We start from the raw sequence: 21,216 nt of genomic DNA on the forward strand, positions 1-21,216 counted from the left end.
TTGATAAAGAGTTGATAAAGCTCTTTCAATTTCAAACTTCCTTTCATTTTTTGGTTTGATTGACTATTTTCAAAACTGAAATATTACAATTCTTTTGCTACAGTAACATTATTGTGCTATCAAGAGTTTACTGTACTATGTCTCTTCACTAGAAAAAATGAAGACACAATTGTTCTTTTCTTTTGTTTGCCTTCTTCCTCCTCCTCCCCCTTCCCTCCCCTTCCTCCTTTACCCCTCCTTGCCATTCCTATCATCTGTCTTCTCCTCCCTCTCCACCCCTACCCTCCTCCACCTCTTCCTCCTCCTCCTGCTCCTCCTCCAATTGGGTTTTGGGACAACACCCGACTCTAGGCTCAAGAATCAGTCTTGGTGAGGTACAGGGAATCATGTAATTCAGGGGATAAAAAACAAGGCAAGGTAAACACCCTATGTATTGTGTTTTCTCTCATTATTTTTAAGACTAAGGTTAATAATGTTTGCATTTTTTTTGCGAGAACAATCATCAAGTTTGACATGTTTTGTCTCTAAAATGAATCTTTTACACATTAAAAAGGAGCATCTATACTCATCATTAAATAAATGTGCCCATTGGTCATGTGTATGGCTCTTTTAGAGAAATTTCTATTCAGATTGTGAGCCCATTTTAAAATCAGTTCTCTGATCTTTTGTTGTTGAGTTGTATGGGCTTTTTGCATATTTTAGATATTCGCATCAAGAATTTTTATGTCATTAAACTTGTGTCAAACTAAAGAGACAATTATTAATACCAAGGTTAAATAGATTCTCTCTCTTGACATTCCATTGGTTCAGAATCATGCCACAGTTTAATTTGCTTCATTTGTAGAACATGACTTTTTTATTTTCCTGACATTTCTAATTGTCTTTCTTCTTTCTTGTTGAGTGAAGAAACTTATAATAGGTTACATCATACTGTGTATTGAATAGTTAATTTTGAGAAGAAAGAGATTGTAAAATCCCTGACAAATGGAGAAATTCCTGTATTTCTGACTTTCTAGTTCTGGTCCACATGTGACCTAACTCATTCCTACTCCAAGAAGAGTCCTCTCTGATTCTTATAATATCCACCCCTCAAGCATGCAAACATATTTTGAAGTAGTATGTGAAAGTTCCTGTCTCTTGAAATCCAATAATTATGTACACATGCAGGGACTCTTCCAATCCTGACCATTTTCTCTGTGCTTATAAGCTCTTCTGACCATCTGTTTGAATAGACTAGATAAACTTCTCCTACCATTTCTTTTTTTCTATTCACCTAACACCTTTCCTAGAAAAGTAAAAAACAAACAAAAATATACTCCATTTTGCAGCGAGGATAATTTTTGTCCTTTTGTCATGACTCCAGTTTCGGGATCACATTATATACGATGCTGTGTAAAACATAGTCACCCTCTATCTCTAAAGACTGCCAAAATCTACCTCTTAATGCATCTAAGGAGATCAGATTTTTAAAAAATCTAATGTTAAATGCATTGGATTCACAATCAGTATGGGGAAAAGGAAGGGCCATTTTTGTTTCTTGACAAAAAACACTAGCTGATCATTCTGTATATCTTGGCAGGTACAAAATCAAAATTGACATAGATCCAAACCAAAGATCTTGAAATGTCCTAGGGATAAATATCCTTGGGGTGTAGCATAAGATTTTCCTTGATGCCAAACTTCCTTAAAGACCAAAGAGGAGAGGATGCATAATAAGAGAGTTAAGTTCTCTATAGGGAACCAACGCCTGTTCTCATGATTCCACCAATGCAAATGGTGTCAGTTCCCCTACATTGACTGTGGTGTTTTAATAAATCAAATTATCAAAGCTCTATAGAAGTAAAAAAAATGAAACAAAAACAAGTGAAGCAAGCAAAGTTTGCTACTCTAACATCAAAGAAGTCTAAACCATAAATCCATAACATTCACTTTCAAAAGCAGATGATGAAAAATATGGAATGAGTTTCTTAGATTTAATTTTAAAACAGCAAAAGTATGTGAAAGCAGAAGAGAAATGCTGAAAAGCAGAAACCAGAGCAGAGAGCACTTCATTTTAGATTTTTTAGTTTCTCCAGGGAGCAAAAGAGCTTAGTTCCTTGATGGCTGGAAAGTCATCGGCAAAGTTTGCAAGCTCTTTTTAAATTTTGTATTGAGTCCAATCATTGAGTTCAACTCAGTAAATCAGATACCCAGGAGAGTTCCTAACACATTATTAAATTTATGCAAGAGCTCTGAGTTCATCAAGAAAAACAAACAAAGGTGCTGAATATCAGGAGTGATTTCACTGGTCATCAAGCCATCCTAACACAAAACTGATTTCTAAATTGCAGACTCCTTTTCTACAGTTTTATTCATAGTAATAGACATTTCTCTTTTGTTGTTGTTGTTGTTGTTGCTAAAACCCATTCATTCCCCTTCTGAATACAACTTAGTTTCCTTTTAGGGAAATACTTTTTTTAATGGCAATCTTGGGGGGAAATGGTACTACCTCCAGCCCCCAGACTTGCACACTAATGGAGGAAGGTCTAACTCATCTCAGGTTATCTTTGAGTGAATAGACAGAAGAGAATAGATAGACATGTAAATGGGATGCTTGCCCCAGACTGAATCCTGTGGGAGAAATGTAATGAGAATGTATTTGTCCTTGCTGATTCACCCCCGGTCTTCTAGTCCTTTGTGATATGACCCCAGTAGCTGCTATTCAACAAATGTTTTTTGTTAGTTTTATTTTGTTTCACTTGGGGACCATACCTAGCTGTACTCAGGGTTTACTCTGACTCTAAGCTCAGTCATGCCTCCTAGTGGGGTTTGGGGGACTATTTGTGGTGCTGGAGATCAAACCCGGGTTGGTTGTATAAAAGGCAAGTACTTTACCCACTGACTACTATCTCTTTGGTCCCCAACAAATGTTTCCCCCATCCTTGGGATAATCAAAGTCTATTCCATTTGCTTGTGACCAAGAAGTTTATTGAATTAATAAAAAAAATCTTGAGCATCTACTATGTTTGGCATTAAGAGAGAGAGACAGATTCTTTCCACCAAACTGTCTGAATCAGGTAACTTGTCATTATAGTGCAACACAGGAGCCAACAACATAGACACGAATAATAACTACAAAGAAAGAAGTAATTCTCCTTAGAGATCTAGCAAATGTTCCACTAATAAGGCAAATAATAAGCGTGGTTCTAAAGGACAAGTGGGTGTTTGTCTTTCAAAAAAGCTTGCGACACATTTTCCAGCTGAGGGAACAATACATGGAAGGTATAATGGTATAGAAGGGCAGGACAGCTTGAAAAGCTGCTAAAATTAGTCTCAGGAAGATCTACACTGGTGGCTGAGTTTGGAAAAGGCTTCAGCTATATCATGAAGAATCGCCTATTATGCCCAATTGCATTGGTGTTGAAATAGTAATGAAATAGTGAATGCAAAGAAAATAAAAGGTACTGTCTTCAAATATATAAGGTGCTTAGAGAGTCATAGGAATTGAGAAGAATAGTGTTTCTAATCAAGCATTTACAAATAATTTTTCAATGATCAATTCCAGAAAATAATTTTTATAGATCATATTTTAAAAACAAAATAGTTTATTTAAATCTCATAGAATTTCAGTTTTGATGATCTGCTTTAATAACCCAGTCACAGAGATAATTGATAACTCTAATTAGCTGCTAAAATGTTAATACTTGCGAAGATTTGAGAATTACCTCCTGTTAGGAGATAATACACAGAGGATGTCTCAAATTTCTGCACATCTGGAAAGCAGATTCTCACTGCCCTTTGTTTCAGATTACCTTTGAAAGGATGTGTGGACAGTACACAGCCTCAGAAGGTAGAGATGGTGACCCTACGGGACAAAGGGCACAACACTGAACACCTGTTCAGAGCTCAGTGCTGAGCTGGGCCTCATGAAGAGAAGAACAAAACATCAAAACATCAAAACACAACCCTTAATCTCACTCTATGAAGAGAGAATCAAAACACAACCCTTGATCTCAGTCTACAATCAACCTGTATGAAACTAGAGTAGACCACTCAAAATGTTCTATCATCAAGGACTCAAGAACCAAGTGAAAGAAGCTGTCTTGTTTCTGTTGTCTTGACACTTGGTAAGTTGTGAACACTGTCAAGTTTCAAAGGAGACAAAAGTCAGTGAAGGTTTGTGATGCAGAAAGTCTTTTGAGAGGATCGGTCTGGCCTATAAAGGATGATAGGATTTTCATGGGAGAAGACAGAAGGGGAAACTTGCTTACATAAACCGAGATATAGATGGCCCCGCGGCCCCTTGTGGATGACTCCTGCTTTTATCCTCTAGGTGTCTCAGTCTCCCTGTCAGTGAAGTCTGGGTTACAATGTCACTATGCCCAAGGGAAGCTGAACCAAAGCAATGAATGTACAGGTGCAAAATTTCGTTTGTAGTTAAGAGTGCAGAAAAGATGAGATAAACAGATTAAGTAAACAATTTATAGTTAAATCTTCTCCTTTTCATAGTAAATGTCTCTCAGTGGTTGAACCCATGTGTCACATGGTAAGTCCAATCTATTCTTCTGTTCTTGAACATCAACTGTATTTTATGCTCTTTTCCTTTTGCTGTTGTTTTACCATTTGTTTGGGGAGCAGGTGTCTTAGAGGATGCTTAGGGGTCCAGGGGTCAGTCCCAGTAATACTCAACTGGTGCTACTACTTAGCTCCAGTAGTGCAGGACTTTGTAATGTCAGGATTCGAAACCATGATTGCCAGTGCCAGGCATGCACTCTGACCTTTTGAGGTATCTCCCCAGGCCCATTTCCTGTTCTTCTTAAAGTGTGATACTCAGGATTCTCCAGTTTTAACCTGACTGAAACAGGTTGGAGGGGGATTTACCCTTTGTTTGGAGTGGATACTATATTGATACTGGTGTAATCCAAAATGCCAAACCAAATCCTGTCAACTCAAGCTCTCTTTTATTTTAATGTAATCTGCTACTGTATTTTATTTCAGCTTGTAGATTCAGAAGCAATAGTTTTTTTTTTAACTGAGTCACTTTGAGATACAGTTCAAAGGTGTCGTGTTTGAGTTTCAGTCATAAAATGATCGAACACCCATCCCTCCATCAGTGTACATTTTCCACCACCAATGTCCCCAGTATCCCTCCGCACCCCCTGTCCTACCCCTCCCCCCTACCTCTATTGCAGACAATTTCCCTCTTACTCTCTTTCTCCTTTTGGGCATTATGGTTTGTATTACAGATACTGAGAGGCCATCATGTTTGGTCCTTTATCTACTTTCAACACATATCTCCCATCCCAAGAGATTCCTCCAACCATTGTTGATTTAGTGATCCCTTCTCTATCCTAGTAGAAGCAGTAGTTTTAACTGCAGCTTCAATTTGCTGTTTTAAAGTGACAGCAGATACAAAGTTGTGTTTTTTCTCAAAGATAAACTTAATGTAGAAAACTTAACAACATTTGCCTTTACAAAGAACTTCACATTAGTCTCCCTAACTTCTTAAAAGGAACTGTAATATATATTTTTGGCCTCAACCAGTAAAATGACTAAGTGGTAAAATTACTGGTATCATTACTATTCATACATTCTTCTTCTCCTGTACACACAGGATATTCTCCAAGATGGGCACATGCTGGGTCACAAAACATCTTTAAATCAAGAAGATAGAAATTGTGTCAACTATCCTCTAAGACCATGGTACTTTGAAAGTGGGAATTAATCACACAAAGAACTGGGGATAAAAAAAAACTAAAAATACTTGGAAATTTTTAAAAAAATAATAAAAGAGGAAAAACAAAGCAGAAACAAAATGGTAATTGTGTCAGAGTAGATGAGCTCTCAAAGACATGAACTTTGATAACCTGAACTAGACATCATCACCCAGATGGGAAGTTGGCAATTACCAGAGCAGTCTCCTGGAATGTCAGGATCTTCAGAATCCAACTTCTGCCTTTCTCCTCAAATCCCTTACTCCTGATCCCAGAAATCTTGGCCACCTTACACTGTGCTAGAGTTTCCTCTGAGAATTCTTGCAGAGACTCTTGTGTCCTGACAGTCCTTTTCCCTTCTCTCTGGGACCCATGCCTATTCCTGGGCTTCTAATTATCATCATTCAAATAGCTCATCTCTCTCTCCTCTCTTCTAACTCTTCCACTTTAGCACACATACATACACAAAATCCACCTTAACCCCATAAAACCCATGGGTATGGACTGAATATTTGTGTCTCCTCAAAATTCAGTTTAGGGTCAAAGAGAATAGAAGGTACGAAGGCAGTTGCTTGCTTGGGGCTGTTTTGGCTGCAATCCTGCCTCAGACCCCCAGCACTACATATGGCTCCCTGAGCATTACCAGGGGTTACTCCTGAGTGCAGTGCCAGAGATAGCCCCTCAGCACTACCCATTGTAGCACTGTAGCACTGTCCCCCAGTTGTTCATCGATCTGCTCTAATGGGCCCAGTAACGTCTCCATTGTGAGACTTGTTGTTGCTGTGTTTGGCATATCAAATACATCATGGTGGGCGAGATACTCTCAGTAGCTTTCTTGGCTCTCTGAGAGGGGCAGAGGAATTGAACTCGGGTCGACCAGGTCGGCTGTGTGCAAGGCAAATGCCCTACCCACTAAAAATTATAATTCATAGTTTAGGACTATAAATCTCCCCGGCCTGCCCCCAACCAGTATGACTGTAACCGGAGATATAAAGATGTGATTATGGTTCAGTGAGGTCAAAGCGTGAAATGCTGATCCAAATCTGTGTGTGTCTCTTTCTTTTCTCTTACCTCCCTCTCTCTTTGCCTCCCCATTCAAAATGGGATCTGAGGAAAGGCCATGCCATGCAGACGTGTACCAGGCAGGAAGAGGACTGTCACCAGGAAGTGTATATTCCATCACCTGATCATAGTTTTCTAGCCCCTAGAATGATGAGCAAATACAGTTCCATTGATTGAACCAACTAGTTTTGGGCATTTTTTTTATGCCAGCAGGGTGGGTTCAAATTCTTCCTTTGACTTTCTCTTACACCAGCTATTGTCCAACTGTTCATTTTGACTAGAACCAAACTTCTGGATAAAGCACCTACAGGCACTATGCCTGTGTTCTCACTTCCTAGTCATTCTCCGTCCAGTGCCATGTAGCTCATTAGGGTCAACTTATTTCTGCTAAAGCTCCAAGGGCCAGGGCCTAACCCATTTGAATGTTCTTAAATGTTGTCTCAAATTCAAGTGCTTCCATTCTTAAACTCACTTTTCTATCTTTTAAACCTGTTTTTCTTCTCATCTCAGGGACCTTGACACCAGACTCTACTCTTTTTTTTAACCAGGCAAATAACTTTACTGACATTTATTTCAAACTTTATTCCCAGGCTTCTTCAACTTAATTAACTGCAAAAAAATGACTTGTATTTAAACAAAAACTGAAAAGAGCTGGAGTGTCCAAAGGGCTTGAGCTTAAATATATTAGATCTCAATCTTATTAGATCCCTGAACAAAATTTTAGAAAGCAATCATATTATAAAATAGCAGCTTCTAGTAATTTCTTCGAGTTTTATCTTCTTTAGAAGTTGACTCAATTCAGTTTTCTTCATTCTTGGAAGCCTCATCAAAATTCTCCACCAGATCTGGAACCTCATCATCATCATCCTCTTCAGTATCAAGTGGTGCTTTCCATCCACCAATTGTTCAGGCAGAGCTTCAGCCAGTCTCCTTAAACTAGTCAAAACTGTCTGCATCACACTGGTTTAAGATGCTGGGAAGCATTTCTGTCAGCTGCTTTGCCTCAGCATGGCCTGTAATGGTGAAAGTGTTTGCTGCCAAGGATGCTTGAACGTTAGGGTTACTAAAGTAGATCACTGTTCCTTGGTTTGTAAACATATTCACCTGTTCAATACCAGAGATACTGTTTACACCTAACTTCTTTAAGGAGAACTGAAGTTTCTTATCATCTGCTGTAGCTGTTCTGTGGACCACCTTCTTCTTTCTGGGAGCAGTTCCTTTCCCACCAATGTGCACTTGGGCTAGCAGTTTGGCGAGCTTCTCTTGGTTCATCATTTCTTTCATCTTGTGGAGCAGAAATGGGGTCGCATGGGGGGACTAAAGGTTGGTGCTCAGGGGATCTCAGGGGACCAGCTGAGATTGGGCATGCACACCCGGGGATGCAAGATGGCAGCCAGACTCTACTCTTTGTGATCATTGTTAGAACCAAATAAATATGAGACTCTATTAATGTATAGACAACATGTGCCTATTTTTTATACTCTACTGTATTATGTTATTTAACCCTATAAATATTATCTTGCTATACCTTTTCCCTTTGTGCTTGTAATGTTTTTTTTTTGGGGGGGGGTCAATGCACTTGATTCTGGTCCTTTTACAATAGGTTGTAGGCCTCACACACTTGACTGTGGTGCTCCCAGGAGGAAGTGTCACTCACTTTTTAGTTGCAATGCTTGCAGATGTGTTCTCCAGGAGTCTCACACCTTTACTTATGGTGCTCACACAGTTCTGGATGGCACTGGCACTGTGGTGCTCTTATACATGCTCAAGTATCAAACTCCTGTCCACTATGCTCACCCACCTTTCTTTGTGGTGTTCACACACATCTGGTTGTGCAACCTCTGGTATAGTTGGCTCCATATTGCAGAGCTGTGAAGACCACACTCAGCACTTGTGGATGGTGCCTAGGACCAAACACACTGTCTCACACTTGCAGTTCAGGCACTTTGTTTTCACCTCTGAACCATTCCCCAGTACCTTCTCTTCCCTTTTCTTTACAAATGAGAAGAGAGACCCCAAGAAGCTGAGCAATACAACCAAAGATATACAGCTGGGGGGGGGAAGTAGTTTTAAAATCAGTTATATCTTCATTCAAAGCCCAAACTATCAACAACTACATTCAACTTCCTTATTTCACACTTATTTCACACATACCACAAAAGCATTAATATTTTATTTCCAACTATTATCTCATCCCTTTATGCCTACATTATTGTGACGGTTTTCTATTTGTTGTGCCACAATCCAGTCAATCTGTTATCACTCCCAAGCCTACTTCTGTATTGCCACCAGAGTATCTTTTAAAAGCTTAACTTTGAGGCCAGAGTGGTAGTACAGGGGTTAAAGCTGTCACTTTGTATGGGTTTGACTATCTGCAGCTCCACCTGGTCTCAAGTACTGCTGCTGGCCCAGTTGGCCAGTAATCACCCCAAATGCACCCCCACACTTAAGTATAACTTGGGGGTGGCCTTCACATTTAGAAAAAGAAAAACATCACTCTGATTATTTCTCTCATCTTCTTGAGGCAATCTGGCTGCCCTTCATGGGCCAACTCATTAGAATCTGTGTTCTGGCCGCCTTCAGCCTTTCCAGCCTGCCTGCACATGCCCCGTTTGCTCCAGAGTTGCTTGCAGAGTCCCAAATGAGCATAAAATTTAACAGCTCTAAAGTCTTACACATTTGTTTCCAGTCCCTGAAAGGATTTTCTCCTCCTTAGATTTGTGGTAGACACTGTGGTCGATGAATTCAACAGCCTTTCCCAGCCCTTTGCTCTCTCTCATTACCTTCTCCTTTGGCAGCTGGAAAGCTAGACACGCCTATGCAACACGCCCCCATGGGCCAGTGCAATGGAAGACCTCAGTGTGCTTCTAGGAAACAGAGAGGCAGTGGCTGGGACTGTCCTTCCGTGATGTGCCCACCTTCAACAGGAATATTTCCTTATAGAATTGCAGCAGCCATGTTGAAATCATGACGCTATAAAGCATGAGGATGGAAAGACTTTACACTATGGGTGGCAAAGTGGAAGAATTGAGTCAAGAAAAGCACTATGCTGTTAATTCAATGGCAATCCCTTTGACTTCACCTTCATGTCCCTGATAGTCAGATATCCTGTGACCAAATGCCACTTCTGGTTTGTTTTTTTTTTTCTTCAGGAGATAAGATGTGGTGCTGGGGGGTAGAACCTAGGTAGGCTGGGTGCAAGCAAGAGCTTTACCTGCTGTACTATCTCTCTTCAAATCCCCCCCTCTTAAGCAAAATACACACACCTTCAAATCACAGACTATAGAAATTTCTAATCTTCCTTTCAGGCTACCCTGGAAGGTAGGAAAACCAGTTTATTTGTAAAAATTTGAGTGTAGAAAGTGCTACAAGTTCATCGGTGAAAAACTCACCAGCAGATCATGCAGTAAGATTGGAAAGAAAGATTCATAGAAACAAAACCCAAGAAAATGCGTTGGCTGCAGATATTTCCTTAAGAAAAATACCAAAGGAAGTGATTTAGGCAAAAGGAATATAATTGCAGATGAAAACACAATTATACAAGAAGGAATGTAGGGAAATAGGAAAGGTAAATAAGTGGGTAAAACATAATTAATATTGACTGTTTAAAACAACAATAATAATGTTTTGTGGAATTAAAAGTATGTATAAATAAAACACATGACAATAATCACAATAGCCCAACCAGAGAAATTAGCATAGACCTTCAATGTTGCAAGGCTTTTTCATTGGTTAAGGGGTATTAATGGTATTAATTTATAGTGGACCCTAGTAAGTCAAGGGCACATGTTTGTAATTGCTGTGGTAACCACAAAAAAATACACTAAAGAATATAGAACCAACAAAAGAATGTAGAACCAGAGAGGGGGGAAATGGGAGAAAATTTAATGCTAAGTTAATGTAAGAAAGGAAAGAAGACAAGAATGAAGAAAAAGAGGAATTTTAAAAAAACAGATGGGACAAATGAAAAACAAAGAGGAAGTTAGTAGAATCAAAGTCAAAATCAAGTCAGAGTAGGTGGGATGCTTCACTGAGCAAAGCAGCTGGGGAAGAAGTATGGTTTCCTGGGAGCAGGTGTGCAGAGGGAGAGAGAAGGAAGGTGCTTTGTGCTTGGAGATCAGTATGGAGGGATATAGTAATATCAGATGAACATCCTACCTATTCATACACCCTAATCACAAGTTTTCTGAGAGTAAAATCTTCTTGCATTGTTATAACAACTCCTCTTTCTGAGATAATTTCAGACAACTTTGTTCCAACTTTCAGTTGCAAACAAATGACCCCTGACTGAGACAGTGGTCACGGTCAATAGGAGCTGAGACATATGGTCTTATTATACTGGCCTCTGGGGAGAGACAACTAGTATCTTGATCATGAAGCTTCTATCACAAGAATGCTTTTATATTTCAGATTACCATGATGATGATTCCTGGCTTTTATTTTTTATATTCTGTGTTATAATATGAATCCTTATATTCATCTCAACAGAAAGGCGGTGATGGTCCTATAGAACCAAATGCTAAAATTTGCAAAGTAAAAATGTTTCATGCTAAGAAAACAAGAACAGCAAAGGCCTCCTGGTTGATGTTTTTCTGCCTTGACCATCTGGTTTTGCAATTAATGTCTTGCCAATGTACTAAAATATTTTCTATGCAAATCTTTTACATTCTTGCTGTATTTTCAATTAAAGTCTCTGAATTAAAACGTTGTACCATGAGTCAGCAGTTAAATCAAACATGTTTTTTCCATTTATTTTCCTTTGGGAAAACCGAGTCCCAAATGCAGAATGCTTGCCATCCTTTAGTTCTTTTCATCAATCCAGATGTCCATAATTACTTCTGGAGGTTACCACAATAGTTGGCCCTGCCATCTGACACCATCTTTCCCATGATTGCCTCGTATGGTTTCCCCTGCCTTTCACTGTTCCCTATAAATACTCTCATTCATGGTGAAGAACATAACTGTGGTCTGCAGATAATAAGACCTGGAGACACCTCATGCTCTTGGGTGGTTTCATGCAAAAACTGCCATTGCAGATCTATGCTGGAGCAAATAAATACTTTATAATCATTTGGGGAGAGATTGTCTTGTTCACTAAGCTATGTTGCAGAAAATTAATATTCTAAGAAAATGAAGTGAATTTCCTAGGATCACATGTACAAAACTAATGAGATCCACATAGTTTTATTATGATAATAGTCCTAGAGAGTGCCAATGCCACCATAAGCCTCACATATTTGTTTGGCCTGGGACACTGGGTCAGCTGACTATCCCTTTTTTAAAAATAAAAATCTCTTTTATTGTTCAGTTTTTGGGTTTTGGGCCACATGCAGCAATGCTCCTGGCTCTGTGCTGGGGAATTATTCCTGGCAGTACTTGGGGGACCATATGGGATGCTGGGGATTGAAACTGACTTAGCTGCATGCAAGGAAAGTGCCCTCACCACTGTGCTATTGCCCCCTGACCATTTCTTATAGATAGGGTTTCGCAAAGATTCTGAATACCAGTAACATCTCCATTGTGAGACTTGTTCCTGTCTTTTGGCATATCGAATACACCACGGGGAGCTTGCCAGGCTCTACCATGCAGGATACTCTCTGTAGCTTGCCAGGCTCTCCGAGAGGGATGAAGGAATCGAACCCAGGTCAGAATACTCTCTAACTATTGAAGTAGCCTATTGAGGACTCTGATCTAATGTGCAAGGCAAACACCCTACCTGCTGTGCTACTGCTCCACGGAGGCATTTCTCTTGTTCAAGCAAAGGTAGTAGTAACAATGATATTTTATTCCTTTCAGATAGAGAATCACAGTCCACAAACAATTCTGCTAGACCTGGCTTAACTTGTGCCTTCTTCAAAAGCCCCTTGAAATGCAGCCTTCCCCAGTCACCAGGTCACTCTCCAGATATTCCACATGTTCCTCTCCACACACACTATATAAGCAACTTGGTGATTGTGGTGTCATATAGAACTTCGTTCAAAATGTCACTACAGACTAGGAAGGATCATTTGACATTTGTTAAAACTTTTCTATAAACCAAATGTTATTCTAGAACTTTTACCTACATTATCTCTAATCCTCATACCAACAATATGGTTGGACATCTTTATATCTGTTCCACAGGGAAGGAAACCTAAGCTTACAGTGATTATTTTTTTTGTAGGAGTACTGCTATTTATTCAACCACTGATTAGCTGATTGAATTGGGTATGAACTCCACCTTAATTTTTTTATTTATTTTTTTCTTTTTATATTTATTTATTTATTTATTGAATCACTGTGGGAAAAGTTACTAAGCTTTGAGGTTTAAGTCTCGGTCATACAATGATCAAACACCTTTCCCTTCACCAGTACTCATTTTTCACCCCCAAGAACCCCAGTATACCCCCCCTCTCACCCCACCAAAGGCAGATGATTTCTACTTAACTCTTCTCTACATTGATTACATTCATTATTTTGATAAAAGATGCACCATTATTTTTTAGAATTTCCTCCCAAACAATCAGAATTGCTGAAAAGGCATTGTGAAATATTTTGTTTTCTATAGCTGGTTATGAGAATCATATAATGTCACGCGGCCACGATTTTGGATTTCTGCAAAAAGCCAGATAATTACGAGATTGATTTCTGTGTTTAGATTCTGCCTTCTGGAACTGTGAGTTACCATGAATGGTCTTGGTCGACATGATGAACTCAGACAGTCTCTCACCCTGTTCGTTCCATTCTAGGCCATGGGTCCCGATGTAAAGTTCTTCAGCTGATCTTCTCGGTCCTATCTTGGCATTAAAATCACCCACAATGATCTTGTAGAAGGTGTGGTCTTCTTTATAGAACTTATCCAGCTCCATGTAGAACTTCTCAATTTCTCTTTCATCATAATGAGATGTTGGTGCGTAGACAACGAAGATAGAAACTGCAGGCAGTGAGCCACATCTATTCAAATGTAAACGTCCGATTCGGGTTGTTAGGCATTCGAATGAATCAATGCTCTTGGCCAAGTTTGTGTTGACATGGACACCGACGCCTCCAACACCTCTTTTATCGCATGTTCCGAGGAACAATTCTTCTCCAGTGTCGAAAACGGCATGGTGAGATTCGTGCCTTCTTGTCTCGGTCAGACCAATGATGTCGTACTTGATCATTCGCGCTTGTACCATCAGGTCCTCGATGGATGCATCTGATGCTAGCGTACGTGCATTGAAAGTATAGACGATCATTTTTGTCTTCCTTCGTTGTGGCAGCCTACGTCGGCCTTGAGATTTTGTCGGCCTCTCCTTTCTCATCCTTCTCAGTGCTGCCATGTCGGTGAAGCCTTCAGGGTCAGGTGAATGAGACCAGTTGTAGTTACTGGTTTTGGCATATCGAATACACAGCGGATAGCTTGCCAGGCTCTTCCGTGCGGGCGGAATACTCTCGGTAGCTTGCCAGTCTTTCCGAGAGGGATAGAGGCTTTTGGGGCGACCTCTAATCACCCTTGTAGGTGTTACCATATTTGAACCCTATCAAATATGGTACAACAATTCCGGAAGATGGGTATTTAGTCGGCCGTGTGGGTCCGGAAAGCATCCTTCCTGGAGTGTGGCGATGGCTGGGTAGTGGAAGTAGTGTCCAAGGACACGATGGACATGGGAGTCTCCCGGTGGACGATTCCACAACGAAATAGACCACATCATATTCAATCGACGGTTTTGCCTGACTGATGTCGCTGTTGTCCCAAAATTTCGAATGGGATCGGACCACCGTCTCCTTCATGCAAAATTCTACTTCACAGAGCGGGGAGAAAGGGCTGCAAAGTTCAAAAAGAGAACTCCCAGAATGACCACCAACTGGGAACTCTTTGGTACTATTGCGGCAACATGGGAAGATGCCATTGTTGACAACATTGATGAGGAATACGATCGACTGGTTCAGCACCTCCATGAATGTGCGAGGAACGCCAAGAGAGAGATAGCCACAAAAAATCGCCTATCTTCGAAAACTCTTGAGCTAATTTGCCAGCGTGGTTTGGCACATGCCTCAGGCAACCGCAAGCTAACGTCCGAGCTCGCAAAGCAGTGCAGAGATGCGATCAAGGAAGACCTCAAAGAGAGAAGAGCAGAAGTACTGGTAGATGTGGCAGAAGCCGGGAAAAGTATTCGTAACGCCCGCCTGTCCTTCGCCAACTATAAGACCAAGATGACTGCCCTCCGACGTCCTTATGGATCCATCACATCCTCCAGAATGGCAATGGAGAAGATTATCCATGACTTCTACTCAAATCTCTTCGATAGCCATGTCCACTTGCCGACATACCAAATTCCACAGGATGGATATGTCGTTCCCAACGTTCTCCCTTCTGAAATCCGACACGCCATTTCGTTGGTAAAGAAACAAACAGCACCCGGCCCAGACAAGGTCAGACCTGAACACCTGAAGAACCTGCCGTCAGTACTCATCAATACACTGGCTCGGCTCTTCACTCGCTACCTGTCTGAATGCAAGGTTCCGTCCCAATGGAAAACCAGCAGGACCGTACTACTGTTCAAGAAGGGAGACATCCATGACATTGGCAACTATCGCCTGATCTGCCTATTGTCTGTCATCTACAAGTTGTTCACTCGAGTCATCCTAAATAGGATTGGCAGAACACTAGATGAAGGACAACCATGCGAGCAAGCCGGGTTCCGCAGAGGATTCAGCACCATCAACCATATCCACACAATAACCAAGCTCATTGAGGTTTCTCAGGAGTTCAAGATGCCGCTCTGTTTAACATTCATTGATTTAAAGAAGGCCTTTGATTCTGTTGAGACGGTCATTGAAGCCCTAGCCAATCAGGGCATTCAAGCCCAATACATCAGGATCCTCCGTGAGCTGTATTGCGGATTCACTACCAGGATCTCACCATTCTACAAAGAAGTGATCGTTGATGTCAAGAGAGGGGTGCGGCAGGGTGATACCATTTCACCGAAACTCTTCAGTGCCACCCTCGAGAACATCATGCGACGACTGGAATGGGAAGGAATGGGAGTGAAGATAGATGGTCGGCAATTACACCACCTCCGCTTTGCTGATGACATTGTTTTAATAGCACCAAACATCAGCCAAGCGGCACAAATGCTGGCCGACTTTGACTGTGAGTGTGGAAAGGTAGGACTACAGCTGAATCTTATGAAGACAATGTTTACGAGAAACAGCCTTGTTCCTGACGCCCCATTCGCTCTCAATGGAACGACCATCTCCGAATGCAACAGCTATGTGTACCTAGGTCGAGAAGTCAACATGACAAATGACCTGGCACCTGAGCTGCGCAGGAGGAAGAGAGCGGCTTGGAACGCCTTCAAGAACGTCAAAGAAATAGCTAAGAGGACGAAGAACCTCCGGCTCCGGGCACATCTCTTTGATTCCACTGTTCTTCCTGCATTAACATATGCCTCAGAGACCTGGGCCCTACGCAAACAAGATGAGAACGCTATTCAGGTCTCCCAAAGAAGAATAGAAAGAGCTATGCTTGGAATATCACGTTTCACTCAAATGAGAGAGAGAATCCGGAGTTCTGACATCCGTCGACGATCAAGAATCAGGGACGCTGTCTCATATGCCAAGGTGTCGAAAATCAGATGGGCTGGTCACGTAATGAGATTTAAAGACGACTGCTGGACTAGAGCTGTTACCGACTGGATTCCACGGGATGTCAAAAGACCAAGTGGCCGCCCACCTTCCAGATGGTCAGACTTCTTCGTCAAGATCATGAACGATCGGTTTGAGGCCCTTCATGTTCCCGGAGCGAACAGATGCCATTGGGCTACACTAGCACGCAACAGGGACAAATGGAGACGTTACTGGTGCCCACTCGAGCAAATCGACGACTAACGGGAAGTTAAGTGATTAAGTGATTTCTGTGTGTCTGGTGTTATGGCTGTACCAGAGAGCTCTTTGTGGGGGGCAACTCATGACCTCGGTAGGGCGTGAAGGACGAGCCGGTACCATCCCCCCTCCCATGAGACTGCAGTTGCCCTGTCACTGCTGGCTCATACCTGGCTTTCCTATAAGCTCTGAGGTGGTGGCCACCTTGCTGCCAGGGGGGAAGAAGGCGGAAGGGAGCAACACCCTTTCCCTCCCGGGGAAGCATGGCACCATAGTTTAACGCATGGTCCATTCACTTTTCTGCTGCAAGCTGCCGGGTTCTGGATTAAGTCCTTTTGCCTCTGGAGCCATGGCCATGCCAGAGAGCCACTTGTGGGGGGCAACTCGTGACCTCGGTAGAGCGTGAAGGACAAGCCGGTACCGCCCTCCTTCCCATGAGACTGCAGTTGCTCCATCACTGCTGGCTCATACTTGGCTTTACATAAGCTCTGAGCCGGTGGCCATCTTGTATGCAGTCCAGATGCATTTCTGCCAAAAGCCGCTGGGTTTCAAGATTTGTTTGTAAGTCTCTGGTATCACAGCTATTAATCAGCTTGATCAGGAGCCAGAGATGTTGTTTGTAGGCGGCGACTCGGGGTCTTGTTGGGATGGGGAAAAAGAGTCGGTTCCACCCCCATGTTGTGAGGCCCCTTGTGTCTCATCACTGCAGGCCCAAACCTGACTGTCCAGTGGCCTCTGGAGGATTGTGGTCACCAGGCCGCCAGGGGGAACAGGCCAAGGCACGAAACCTAATCCCACCTGGAGTGGCCCAGCGCCAGTAACCTACTCCAGGAACAGGACGCATTTCTGTCAAAAGCCTTTGGGTTCCAAGATTCGTTTCTGAGACTCTGGGATCATGGCCATTAAGCAGTTTGATCAGGAACTAGAGAGGCCATGCCTCTGATTATATAGCTGAGCCAGAGGTGGTTTGTGGGTGTGTCTCCCACATACCTAACTTTTAGCTGTTTACTTTCTTAGTAAACTTTGCCCCAAGTTTTTGGGGGTCTTGCCAAAGGCACAGCAGAAATTTTGGGGTATCTGAAAGTCTGACATTGCCATCAGGCTGCTGATGCACTCACCTCACAGGTACAGATTGACCTGCTGGAGGCACCATACCACCAACAGTGATTCTTTTGACTCAAATCATATGGTTATTTATTTTCTCTTACTAATATGAGTTCGTATACAGGAAAATTAACATAATTAGGAGTATTTGCTCAGAATTTGGATTAAAAGGGAAAAATCCTGAATGTCAACAGGAAAACATAAATGTTGTGTTTTAAAAATGTAAATTTGAATGCTAGATCAACTATCAGCTACTGCTTAAAATCTACCCTGCTCTTTCAAATATCAGAACACAAATCTACCCTGCTCTTTCAAATATCAGAACACTCTCTAACTATTGAAGTAGCCTATTGAGTACTCTGATCTAATATGTATTCATTCCAGGCCAAAAATATTTTAGGAAAAGTTTCTTATTCTCCACATACTTTGACCCTGTATCTTTTTGATAAGTTGAGTGTAAATTAATACTAGGTGTGGGGCTGGAGAGATAGCACAGTGAATAGGGCGTTTGCCTTGCACGCGGCCGACCCAGGTTCGATTCCCAGCATCCCATATGGTCCCCTGAGCACTGCCAGGAATAACTCCTGAGTGCAGAGCCAGGAGTAACCCCTGTGCATCACCAGATGTGACCCAAAAAGAAAAAAAGATTAATACTAGGTGTGGATTACATCTTTCTGGAATATGTATGAAATTATAAATAAAAGAGGAAAGGGCTTGGGGGAAATATTATTTAGGATTTGATCAATACAAAACTAGCCTCAAAGAAATGTAATATACAAAGTCAGCAGCAGTGAACAAACTCCCAAAGTCTTTGAAATCAATGACTCAACAGACCAGGCACACCAGGAAGAGTGAGTAATACTTGGAAAAATTCAGATCTAGACATGGAGAAAGAGTTCAAATACCTGGAACTGCATGGTATTTGAAGATTTCAAATACCTGGAACTGCGTGGTCTTTAAAGACTATTAGATGTGATCCCTAAGCACATGGCCAGTAATTGCACCTGAGAACTTTTGAGTATGGTTCCAACACGAAAAAAAATTTTTTTTAAAAATCAGAACTGATTGTTTAACATACATTGTTTCCAGAATTCTCTATATGGAAGTCAAAAATATTTTCCATTTTAAAAAACAAAATCCTTTGATAGTATCTATGAAAAAAATGTTAAGCAAGCAAAAACTTATTTTCTTAACAGCCTTCCTTGGTCAGTGTAGAGGTTGGATACATAAGTAATTATCATAGTTACAATAATAAAACCCTTCTTTTGTTTTCATTGAGGCTGCTTAGGAAAAACATTTCTTTTCACCTTCAGCAAGTTGAGAAGGAAGACAGAATTTTGTCACTCTTTTGTGAATCATACTTGTTCTGCTATATATCTATCCACTCAAGCCCTGACCATTGGCCATAGAATTAACAATGATTTATAATTCTTCTCTTATTTTGGAGCAATAGCACAGCAGTAGGGCGTTTGCCTTGCAAGCAGCCAACATGGCCGACCCAAGTTCGATTCCTCCGCCCCTCTTGGAGAGCCTGGCAAGCTACCCAGAGTATCTCGCCCGTGTGGCAGAGCCTGGCAAGCTCCCCGTGATGTATTCGATATGCCAAACACAGTAACAACAAAGTCTCCAATGGAGATGTTACTGGGCCCGCTTGAGCAAGTCGATGAACAATGGGAGGACAGTGACAGTGACAGTTATTTTGATTTCACAGACTGGTTAATACTGTGACTTTTCTGTTCTTGCCTTTAAAGCAATTACATTTGATCTGTGCTCTTTGGAGTTGCATGTTGCTGAATTGTTTTTTACTCCTAAATTGTAGGTTCATTCATTCACTCAGATGATAAATAAGTAGTTAATTTCAGTACTATGGAAATAAACAAGTAGAGGGTAACAGAGGGTGGGGTCAGGTGGTAGGATGGCATCTTCGAGGAGGTGACATTTGAGCTAAGAGGGTCAAGTGTTCAGAAGAGAGTTTCAGGGCCAGGGAACAGTGAGTGCAGTGTCTTCACAACAGTGAAGGGCTGAATGACACCAGAGAATAAAATGTCAGAGAGGTGCTGGCAGAGACAAAACACAGAGTGATGCAGTTTAGATCTTATTCTAAGTATGATGGAAAGCCACTAAAGAATTTCCTTGTTTATTATTACATATCCTTGCTTACTTCTTATGTTTGATTTTAGCCCAAAAGCCAAGAAGTGATCCTTTATTATTTCTCTAGCGCTATAATTAATTATTTATTCATCAATTAAGTGTACAAATGAACCAACAACTTACAGGTGAAAAGGAACAGAATAACACAACCTGGGATTTCTGAGGTATGTTATTACATGTATGTTTTCTTTTGTTTTGTTTTTAATTTTGTCTTGAATTTGTGTTTAAATCACCACTTTGGCTATTATTTGCATAATAAGATAATGTAGGGCAAGAATCAAGTCAGGTTATTCAGGAGTCTGAAACAGATGTTGTCAGGGAGAGAAACCTCTGCTCTCCCTTTGGGGAAAATTCTATGTGCATTTACGTTGAAGAATTTTGAAAACCTGATTGATCCCAGAGCCTGGAAAGTGTTAGTTCAAATCTTATAGAACATGGGCTGGAAGCTAATGCAACAGGCTGGAATACTTTGTACGCAGGAGCTCTAGCTCTTTACCCCTGCACTGCGTGGTGCTCCAAGCACTACCTGAAGTGACTCCTAATCATTTAGCCAGGAGTAGCTTCCAAACCCAAACAGTAAACACAGAGAAACAACAATAAAAGGACTATAGAGCAGTTAAATTCAAAACCTGATTTTTACTCCCCATTCCCATTGATTTATTTGAGGTACCATGACAGAAAGTCAGCTTTGTACCAAAGAGCAGTGTTTATTTTTATCGAGTATTTGAGTACATTATTATAGTTAATATCTTTTTATTGGGCTGGCTACCTTATGAGCTGATTATTATTAACTCCATTTAAAAAATTTTTTTTAAATGAATCACCATGGTAGCCTGAGGCTTGCGCCAAGCCACATTGGCAAATGAGCTCAAGAGTTTTCAAAGACAGGCATCTTTTTGTGGCTATCTCTCTCTGTGTTCCTCGCACAATCATGGAGGTGCTGAACCAGTCAATCGTATTCCTCATCAATGTTGTCAATGATGGCATCTTCCCATGTTGCCACAATAGTGCCAAAGAGCTCCCAGTTGGTGGTTGTTCTGGGAGTTCTCTTCTTAAACTTTGCAGCCCTTTCTCCCTGCTCCATGAAGGAGAATTTTGCATGAAGGAGACGGTGGTCCGATCCCATTTGGAATTTTGGGACAACAGTGACATTGCTCAAGCAAAACCATCGATTGAATATGGTGTGGTCAATTTCACTGTGAAACTGTCCACTGGGAGAATCCCATGTCCAACGTTTAGTTTTGGCCTTCTGGAACTGTGAGCTACCATGGAGGTCTTGGTTCTAATAACACCAAACATTAGCCAAGCAGCACAAATGCTGGCCGACTTCAACCGTGAGTGTGGAAAGGTCGGACTACAG

General features: G+C 41.4%; 1 pseudogene; it reads right to left on the bottom strand.

The window, feature by feature from the left end:
• Positions 1–7,553: 7,553 nt before the first annotated feature.
• On the bottom strand, positions 7,554–8,039 carry LOC130041914 (transcription factor BTF3-like; annotated as a pseudogene).
• Positions 8,040–21,216: the final 13,177 nt, after the last annotated feature.

Source organism: Sorex fumeus, unplaced genomic scaffold (assembly GCF_029834395.1).
Source record: "Sorex fumeus unplaced genomic scaffold, SorFum_2.1 ptg000098l, whole genome shotgun sequence".
NCBI classification, from domain to species: domain Eukaryota; kingdom Metazoa; phylum Chordata; class Mammalia; order Eulipotyphla; family Soricidae; genus Sorex; species Sorex fumeus.